Here is a 10,834-nt window from a genome sequence, read left to right as displayed (position 1 = left end):
CCTCTATTAATTCGGTTGAACCTTCTTCGCGATCTCCTCCTGCATCACCAGATGCAGTCAACCGATTCTTGTTGGAATCCATAAGCATCACGGAAAACAGATCGGATTTCTCGGTATAAGAGAAATCGACGGTGCTCTAATACCACTGTAACAAACTTGGACACCCCAAGTCAAGATTCTACCGCGACATAGCAGAGATTCACTTCAAAAAAAATTCACAAAAGACGACACAGTCTGGCATAGTTCCGTACCAAGAGGTATTGGTTCCAAAGACTGGCGTCCCTTTCGGTATTTATTTTTATATTAATCTGTTTGCAAAGTACAAAGAGAGCATGAGGGTACTCACTCTCAGACTCTGCGTCCAGATGATTTGAGTATTGAGTCCCTAAGAACTTATTTATTGTTACAAGGGATACCCAAAAGCAGAGCCCCAAAATCATTAACTCAAACTCAAAAGTAACTGCCCAAAAGTAGCCAAAATCAACTAGCGCAATTTCCGTACGCTGTCAGCAGAAATCACGAAATTTCGTATGCTGCCATGTTTATGCATTCTGTGACGGTCCGTACAGTGCCATGTCAGCTTGTCGACGCATTTCCCGGGGGGCTTGCCACGTCAATAGTTGTGTTTGTGTGTGTGTCCAGGGCTTGCTACATCACCAATTTGTGACAATTGGGGACCAGAAGATGGGCTGGTCCCCCCCCCCCCCTAATAGTATCTTTATTCTGAGGAGAATTCTATACAAGCACTTGAACCGAACGTATTACCACGTTTGTTCTAGAATAAGACTTGACAGTTCCTGGAAGCCTTAGCTTCCCATTCCTAGGACCGAACCCTATTCCAAGGAACTTCTGTTCCTTATTCTAAATCCTCGAGAATCTAAGTTCTCGCCTCTGGATCTCACCTTCCAGACTCAGGGCATGGCATCACTGCAATTCTTTTTCCGACTCTAATCCCAGAGTCCTCTTCCTGCAGAACAACTCTGCTTTCTTTGTCACGAAGTCCTTCCTTAAGCATCTCAAGTTCCTATTCCCAACTCGAGAATTTATCACTCTCAAATTTGTGAATCTACTTTCCAATATCGAATACGAAACCCTTGGACTGATCTGGCTCTAGTTCCTCAAAGCGCTTTTCTCCTTCAAAGGCTCATGCCTTCCTCTGCTCCTACTTCCTCACGAAGAGGAAGTACAACTGCTATCAAATACTCAGAGATCATAACATGAAAATCATTACCTTCACAATCTCGACGCTCGAAACGTAGCTCGGTTCTCAAAGAGCAATTCCTCTAAAGAGTTCTCCTCGCAGAGAAACGTCTCTTCCAATTCTACACACAAAAGAGGTGTGTTCTCGCCGCTCGGGTTCCTTCTCATGAATCAGTGTTGTCTTAGATGTTCAAAGGCTGAAAACAGAGAAAAACAGTAACTTGTCACGATGGAAACTCGCTTCGTAAGCACTTCTTCGCGATGGAATTCGCGCACTTGGTCTTGGCGTCACTCTGTGTGTACTCAGGGCAGCCGTGGGCATCACCTGGTGGCATCATCTTCGGTGATGGAAATCTACAGCAGCATCACCTTCTTGCTAGCGCTGGCTTTCTCTTGCCGCCAGCGCTGGCTTTTTTTCTTCCCCTGAGAGTAAGGGAGGATTGACCTTTTATTGCTCCCGACCACTGGTAGGAATAGGGGCCACCTTGCCAGCAGGAATAGGGGAGGGAGAGGGGCGCTAAAGAGAGGGAGAGAGAGATTGTTGATGTTCAGCCAGAAAGAGAGAGAAGAGGATCGTACGCTATGATTTGTATATGCAATGCTTTTTTTGTGCCTTATTTTAATTGAGGGCTTGCCCACTTATCAAGTGAGCGGCCGGCTTTTGTTTTAAAAAATGGTATAAACCTGCCCAAAAACTCAATAAAACCCTATAAGTTGAAAACCATGCTTACACATCACTTCCATGGCGTCCCTGGATGCAACCACTTGCACGAATACAATGCAAACATAGACTTTCTCGCGGGGAAGCATCTACTTTTGCGAAAAAGCAACCTGATTTCTCGAAAAGCAATTGTAATTTCTCAAAGTTTCCTCTAAACCCATCTTCATTCAAGTGCTTGCTCATCCTTGTGCACAATTCTAACACAATTCGGAATTTCCTCTCGACTATGGAATATTCCCTTTCCTATGCCCCCGTCACCCACCTTGTGACGCATCAGGAATATCCATCACCTAGTCCTTTCCTATCGAACTTACGGTACAATCTCCTTCGCGATGCTCTATGTCACCCATCCTATGACGCATCAGAGATGTTTATTCCTAGATGGTCGAATACTTCTTCCCTATGCTCTTTGTCACCCATCCGATGTGACGCATCAGAAGTACCCGTTCCTATTCACAATGCTCCTGTCATTACTCTGAATGACGCACTAAAAATATGTATTTGGATATCTCAAGTGAGAAAAACCCTCTCGATTAAAATTCCAATATAATTCATTTAGAATTATTTTTCCTGTCAGATAAAGCCAATTTAGCAACATCCCTCTCACTTATTAATAGTTGTCCTCAATTGTAGAGGTCAAACTGAAAAGAGAACTTAAAAATTAAATTAAAAAGAAACTCAAAAATTCAATACTTACCTTACCGGTTCATGTCCTTCTTCCAGTACCTCAGAGGATGTGCTTCACCAATCATCAAACTTACGATCCACGTAAGAACTCGTCATTCGCGTCGTGTCAAGAGAATCAAAAGTTCTCTTATCCGAGAATCTGTTCACGTAGTCCGTGACTCGCTCGTGCTCCTATCGGGCAAACCGATCCCAATCTTCTTTGATGCCTTCCTCAAAGCGTAGAGGAAAAAAATTTATCGGAAAATTCCGCCTTGAATTGAATCCAAGTCTTGTTGTAAGTTCCTTGCAGAGCTTTGGTATACCACCAAGTACTTGCAATCCCCTTGAGGAGTTTTCTCACATGCCTCACCTTCGACACTTCTGAGAAATTACCGTTGGCAAAGGCAACTTCAAACTATCGAGTGAGTGGTAGCTTTCGAGACATCTTCCCTTGCGTCAAGTATGAAACTTCACTGGAGTGTTCCTAGGTCTAGAGACCTTCTTCATATCCTTTCCAAAATGACAGGATTTCTTGGCTATGGTTCTGTGATTGATGTCCATGGATATTTTCTAGATTCCGAAGGATCTTGAGCATTCCACTCCTTGGACTCTCTAGGCTCTTGAGCATCATGCTCGTCGCCTTCTCAGAGAATCCCAAGTCTTGTGTCGACTTTTTGCAGAGAGAAATTTTTTGAACTTTGCAAGCTTTTCCTACAGGGCTTAGGGTTCCGCATGCTTACTTCTCTCTTGGCTTGTCATGGCTTCTTCCCGTATCTTCCCAGAGTCGTCCTTTACAGAGAAAAAGAGGAGACCATGCTCTGAGACCACTGTCACAAACGAGAGCGCATGGCAATATAAAATGTACTCGGATAAATCGAATTTATTACTTAATATTGAAGCCAAAGAATAGGGTAAAGTGTGAGAAGATCGACACAGTACTGGGGACTAGAAGATGGGTTGGTCGCCCCCCATAATGGTATCTTTATTACTGAGGAGAAGTCTATACATGCACTTGAACCGAACGTATTACCACGTTCGTTCTAGAATAAGACTTGATGGTTCCCGAAAGACTCAGCATCCCATTCCTAGGACCGAACCCTATTCCAAGAAACTTTCGATCCTTATTCAGAATCCTCGAGAATCTAAGTTCTCGCCTCTGGATCTCACCTTCCAGACTCGAGGCATGGCATCCCTGCAATTCTCTTCCGACTCTAATCCCAGAGTCATCTTGCTGAAGAACAACTCTACTTTCTCAGTCACGAAGTCCTTGGCATCTCAAGTTCTTGATCCCAACTCGAGAGTCTTATCACTCTCAGATTTGTGAATCTACTTCCCAATCTTGGGTACGAAACTCTTGGGCTGATCTGGCTCTAGTTTCTGAGAGCACTTTTCTCCTTCAGAGGCTCATGCCTTCCTTTGCTCCTCTCACAAAGAGGAACTACACCTGCAATCAAATACTCAAGATCATAACATGGAAATCATTACCTTCACAATCTCGACGCTCCAAACGTAGCTCGGTTCACTCGGGGCAGCCATGAGCATCACCTGGTGGCATCATTTTCACGATGGAAATCTACAGAAGCATCACCTTCTTTCTAGCACTGGCTTTCTCTTGCCACCAGCGCTGGTTGTTTTTCTTCCCCTGAGAGTGAGGGAGGATTCGCCTTTTATTGCTCCCTACCACCGGCAGGAATAGGGGCCACCTTGCCAGCAGGAATAGGGGGGAGAGAGGGGTGCTAGAGAGAGGGAGAGATAGATCGCTGATGTTCAGTCAGAAAGAGAGAGAAGAGGATCGTACTCTATGCTTTGTATACGCAGCGCTGGTTTTTTTGTGCCTTATTTTAATTGAGGGCTTGCCCACTTATTAAGTGGGCGGTCGGCCTTTGTTTAAAAAAATGGTATAGACCTGCCCAAAAACTCAATAAAACCCTTTAAGTTGAAAACCATGCTTATACAACACTTCCCAGGCGTCCCTCGATGCAACCACATGCACAAATGCAATGCAGACATAGACTTCCTCTTGGGAAAGCATCTGCTTTTGCGAAAAAGCAACCTGCTTTCTCGAAAAGCAATTGTATTTTCTCAAAGTTTCCTCTGAACCCATCTTCATTCAAGTGCTTGCTCATCCTTGTGCATAATTCTAACACAGTTCGGAATTTCCTCTCGACTATGGAATATTCCCTTTCCTATGCCACTCTTATCATTACTCTAAATGACACACTAGAAATATCTGTATTCGGATGTCTCGAGTGAGAAAAATCCTCTCACTTAAAATCCTAATAATTCATTTAGAAATATTTTTCCTGTCAGCAGATAAAGGCAATTTAGCAACAAGAGAAGTGAACTGAATGAGAGAGAGAGAGAGAGAGAGAGAGAAAGAACGATATATTAACGTCCTGTCGAGGCCAAAGCTGGCCTATAGGACAAATCAAAATACATCTTTGGTTACAATCCACTTCGGGGTATCATTTAGAGAAAAGTGCATGTGGAATAAAAAAACTTAACTTCAAAGCTCTCATGACTCATGAGAGTTACATGTTACAATGGTCGAATCACCATGTGCATAATGTGACTAGATGGGTATAAGTATCAAGTTCATGTCCTTCATAAGGAGGGTGGACCTTTGAAATTTCTGATAATAGCTTTTCCTCCTCTATATACCACCCACTTCCCTTGTTTTCTTGCTTCTCTAACTTTGGCCAGTTCTCCACCTCTGTTCTTTAGTTGTAATGGGGTCAGCTCATCAGAAATCCACACAAATGTACCTTGCAATGATTTGGTCTGCTTCATTACCTTTGATCTTATCAATCATGTCATAGTAGCGAACCCTGGCCTATTTCCCCCAAGGTCTACAAAAGGTACCACTTTGGTGAGTCGTTCCTTAATAATGTCTACATCCAAGATGTATCCTTCTAGTTGTTCATCTGTGTTGGTACCTACTGACCAACCTTCTGGCAAACCCACAATTTGAAGATAAGTTTCTAATCTTTTAACCCTTTCATTCTCTTTCAGGACTGATAATACTTCAGTGACAAAATTCTCAGATTTTACTTGAGGTGTCATGCTTTCCTATTGTGTTTCCTGCCAGTTCTGGGTTGCTTCTTGGGCGGCTTCCTGAATCTCCTGCTTGTTTTTTATGTCTTGTAGTTGAGCTTCAAGGCCAGCAATCCTTACTTCTTGACCGGCTATATGTGTTTCTTTGTGTGTTAATTTTGCTTTGAGGTTTGAGACCTCCTGCTGCAACTTTCTGATTTCACCCATGATGAAGATCTCCCATGGGTTCTAGGGTTTGAAAGAGGGTGCGACGAGGGGTGGGTTTGAGGCCAAAGCGGCTGAGAAAGTCTTCATTTTGGGGGCCATGATCCTAAGTAGTGGGGGGTACTGTTTCAACCCTAAATTAAAGGGCCCTCCCCCTCCCTCCTTGGGGGGTACAGTGGAAAGGAGTCCCCCGGCTGCTACTATTGCTACGTCAAAGAGTTATGACTGGGCTGCTGCTGTGTCCTTGACGGGAGAGAAAGGGGGGTGCCCTGTTGTGTAGGCTACTGCTGCTACGTCAGGGAAAGAAGAGGGCTAAGTGCTGCTACTGTGCTGAGAGAGAGAGAGAGAGAGAGAGAGATGACCCCGCATGTCGAGTTCCAACCACCCTGAAGTGCCCCCTTGCAAGTACTTGCTTGAATTATTCGCACAAATGTTGATACAATGGTTGAATACTGAGTGCTCCATGTTGATGATTTGCAAAAAATGCTAGAAAATGATGATGCAAAAATGCTGGCTGACCTGATGTAAAAGCGCTGGCTGATCTGGTGCAAAAATGTTGGCTGATCTCATGCAAAAACGCTAGGGCTGATCTGCTGATGCTGATGGTGCTTGTGATGGAAACATTGATGGATGCCGAGGGAAAACGCTAGGATACTGTTGGGTATTGGGTACTGATCTTGTGATTCTCTCGATGGGTACCAAAGGGTTGCTTATATAGGTTCTTTTGCGATTTGCCCTATCTACTTTTATAAATGTCATGGCAAAGTGACTTATTGATAAATAACTTAAGTGACTGGTCATGTGCCTATATGCTTAAGTGACTATATTATGCAAGTGAGGATATGCAACTATGACCTGCCTGATCATGCACGTCCTAGAGGCTCACAAAATACCAGGCTAGATCCTAAGCTAACTAAGACCGACGCTAAACTGTAGCAGTAGTTGATCCATGTGGCTCCAATGCAATGCGCATGTGAGAGTGAAAATTACTACGGATCTTCCTTTGTTTGGAACCCTTCCCAAGAGAATATTACCACAGTCTCATAGTAAATCCGGAACATACTTTTCAAAGGGACATACATCAATTCTGAGAGTGCAGCTAATACGGCAAGACTGAGAGACCTTGCACCCAAGCTCTGCAAGAGATGAATAAGCTGTTATAAAAGTCCACCAAATAGATTTCCAATCCTATCCGTTGCACATGGAACCACTAGAATTGAAAGAAAGAAGTTCGCGAAAACTGACTCCCAAGCTGGCTCACATCCCCCTCTAAAGGGAGAACATCCGGACCTTAGATAAGAGCATCAACTCTGCAATAGTCTCTACCTATGCAATTGGATCACCCAATGTAGGTGAATCCAAAAGAAAATATACCTATGAAACCTCGAGCGAGAAGAATGCCATGGTTAACTATAACTGGTTCCTACTCCAAGAAGGACTGCTATCCACGTGTACGAAACGACATGCCAATCGCTATCAAGGTCAAACTTGTAGAGACTTGCCAGTTCAACATGCCAAACTCGATACACACTCTGAAGAGCATATGTACTCCCGCTGTTGTAGCTTGCTTCATTAGAATCTTCACCAAAATTGTCATTTTCACTTGTGCTGAAGAGAATATACCCACCATTTAATTGTGAAATCAATACAATATAACACCAGTACTCAAAGTAAGAGTAAAGGAATTGCATAGGGGACTTGCACATGCCCACAAAGATAAGAATGGGTTGCCCCAAGGTTGGAAGTTTCCGAAGAGCTATATGGGAGAAGCATCCAAATGTTGTCGACTACGAAAGTAGGAACTCGAAGTCCTCACTAACTACCGACATTGCGTGCAAACTTGTCGTCCAAAGGATCTCAATAAATCTGATGTCGAACATCAAGAATATTTCCTAGAAGAGATTGCAAACTTGTCCCACAAAATGGTACTCACGAGCTCACAAAAGGGCATCAGAGTGACCAAATTTGTAGGGCCGTACTACCATTGTTGAAGAGAGAACATGGAGATAGGAATAGTCCACACGCCACAACAAAGCCTCCTCGAATTGTTCTCATTATCGGTGATGAAGCTCAAGATAAGTTCCTCTTGCCCTCTCTTAATCACCGGCCTTCCTCCGAAAATACTCTAGGAAAAGCTTATCTCCAATCTTGGCAACCCCCTAATCAATTAGTTATCAAGAAACCTCACATAATCTCAAACTCCCAAGTTTAATGAGGCTGCATAATCTCTCTCTCTCTCTCTCTCTCTCTCTCTCTCTCTCTCTCTCTCTCTCTCTCTCTCTCTCTCTCTCTCTCTCTCTCTCTCTCTCTCTCTCTCTCTCTCTCTCTCTCTCTCTCTCTCTCTCTCTCTCTTTGTCGGCAACCCCAGCCTCAGCAAAACAGAGCTCGGCCTTTCCCTCCCTACATCGGCCTCCCTTGGGTGAGAGGCGGCCCTGCGGGGGAGCCGTTCGCTTCCACGACTCTACCCTTGCCCCTACCCCCCTTCTCCTATGCAACCTGCCCAACGACACTCCTGCTTACCCCCGGCGTCTCTGCTCGCCTTTGCATTGCGGCTTTTGCATCCTGACTCGCGACCTCTTCGAGCCAGCCCGACTTACCAACTCCAACCTCAACTTCAAGTCAATGTGAAAAAGCCAATTACAAGAGCCCCTTCTTACGCAAAAACAGAGCCTCGATTTTCCAAATTGGGATGCAGCACACAAGGGGTTTTCTCCTGACCAAGCGGACACGTCTTTTCGTGCCCACCCCATGGGTGGATCAGATGGACCGTCTCCACTCTCAAATTTGCGAGCTTGAGGACGAGAACGTAGAGCTCAAGGCGCGTCTTGCAGTCCTTGAGACACGTTGTCACGTGCACATCTAACCCTATGTGCATGTGGACAAGCTACTTCAGGTCTAGGGTTCATGCCATCTTAGGAAGTGTTCTGGCACCATTGTGAGCCTGTGAGAAGGTCATGCATGTCCAGGCACTTAGAGTAGTTGTGTGTCCTCTGGTTACACACAGCATGATCATCAACATGACAGTCGATATCCATCATGAGCATTTTACAGTGCACAAAACCCATTTTCTCAATTTATCCATTTTTCACTTATTATTTAATAAGTGACTTTTGTTGGAAAACTGGGTAGGGAAAATTTGCTAAGTCACTATATAAGAAACCTAGCACTAGCACTTTCTGGCAAAAGAGGCAACAGAAGTTCCAGCAACTTGCAGTGCACCTTCTCAGCAAGATCGGTAGGAGGCCTTGCATTTCCAGCCAACAGCAGAGCAAATAGCGTTTTTGGCTACAGATCAGCCTAGCGTTTTCTACTAAAGATTCAGCCTAGTGTTTTTAGCAAATTGCAGATCAGACCTGGCGTTTTTGCAATTGCAGACCTAGCCTAGCGTTTTGCAGATTCCGGCGTCAGATCAGCCCAAGCACATCAGCATTTTCAGTTTTCATCACGTAGACACAGCAAATCCAGCCCCTAGCCTTGAAGATCTCACCTGCTGTCCGCAGATTTTCAGCATCTACGTTTTCAACACATCGTCGTCGCGTCGTCGCCATCGCCGTCCTGGCCGACACAGTGTCAAAATTCAACAGAGGTCAGTGTTTTTGCAGATTTCAGCCCTAGCGTTTTTTCGATTTCAGCCCGTCCTCGTCGTCGTCAACATTGTCATTGACATCGTCGGCAAGTCCATTGTATCTAGACCATTGTACCAGATTTCTGCAATCAATAGCATAGACCTCTCTCGCCATAGAGAGGGGGGCCCTTGGAGGAGGGTTTGAGAACGGTCTTGCATTTGGGATGGCTTTTTTCCCAATTTAGTTGATGATGCCAATTTTAACCAATGTATTCTTGAGGAGTAGAATGTTGACCTACCTCTTGTTCTTTCCCACCCTCCCACCCTTGTTCGGGAGGTGCCGTATGGGAGGTTTACCGCTTCTTTTGACCATATTGATGATGTGATGCAACCTTTATAAAGGGTTGCGTTCGTACCAGATGTTAAGCCATTGGTTGACGCTCATGTCTATGAAGAAGATGTTCTTATTGAGGATGTGCTTGATGCTTCTAGTTCTAGTTCCCTCAATGTTTTTGATGATGATATGGCTACCATTGAAAATGTTCTTAAGAAAGATCTCTCTCTCTCTCTCTCTCTCTCTCTCTCTCTCTCTCTCTCTCTCTCTCTCTCTCTCTCTCTCTCTCTCTCTCTCTCTCAGTCTCGGCACCTTCATTCATAGTGTCATTCACTTTGTTTGTGATCATTGCACTCTCTCACTAAAGGAACAAAAGGTTGTCCCTTCTGTAAGTAAAAGGAACCCTTGGGCATAGTTCGGATCACTCATCTTGAGCAAATTTCAACATTCACTTCCACTACACCTTACACACGCCTCTCCTCTTTGGAGTCTCAAAAGCAAGACGACAGCAAGGGCCTTCTCGTTAAAGCAAAGGAGGTTGAACACACCCTCACCGCAAGCATAGCCAACCTTGCCACCCAAGTCCAAGAAGCAACCATCACGATCTCTTCCAAAGTAGAAGAGTGTATGCAAGAAAGTCATCGACGGGAAGGATTAGCACTATTTGTTTGTATCGGCGGCTTGCCCTCTACTTGGTGAGGAGAGAGATCATCCAAGTGAAGCTCATCCAAGCCATCCACCCCACCGAGTTTGACCCCAACACAATTGACAAGGTTCACCATGACAAACGCACCAACCAAGGCATCTTGGTCTTCAAGAAGCACTTCTACAACAAGCACGACTTCTCAAGGGCTTGTCGTGGTGTCAAGTGGAGGCCCTTCCTTTGATATGATCACTCACTTTGCAACATTTTGTCGTGGCGTCAAGTGAAGGCCCTTCCTTTGATATGCTCACTCACTTTGCAACAGTGGCACGGGCAGGAGACTTAGTGGCACGGGCACCCTTTTGCATAGAGGACTGTCTACACCCTGGCATGAGAGAGCATGCCCTTCTACGTTACATGACATACTACGGTGCCTTGCCTCACCAC

Source organism: Adiantum capillus-veneris, chromosome 7, assembly GCF_014529385.1.
Source record: "Adiantum capillus-veneris isolate H3 chromosome 7, ASM1452938v2, whole genome shotgun sequence".
NCBI classification, from domain to species: domain Eukaryota; kingdom Viridiplantae; phylum Streptophyta; class Polypodiopsida; order Polypodiales; family Pteridaceae; genus Adiantum; species Adiantum capillus-veneris.
Note: the sequence above shows the minus strand (reverse complement) of the source record.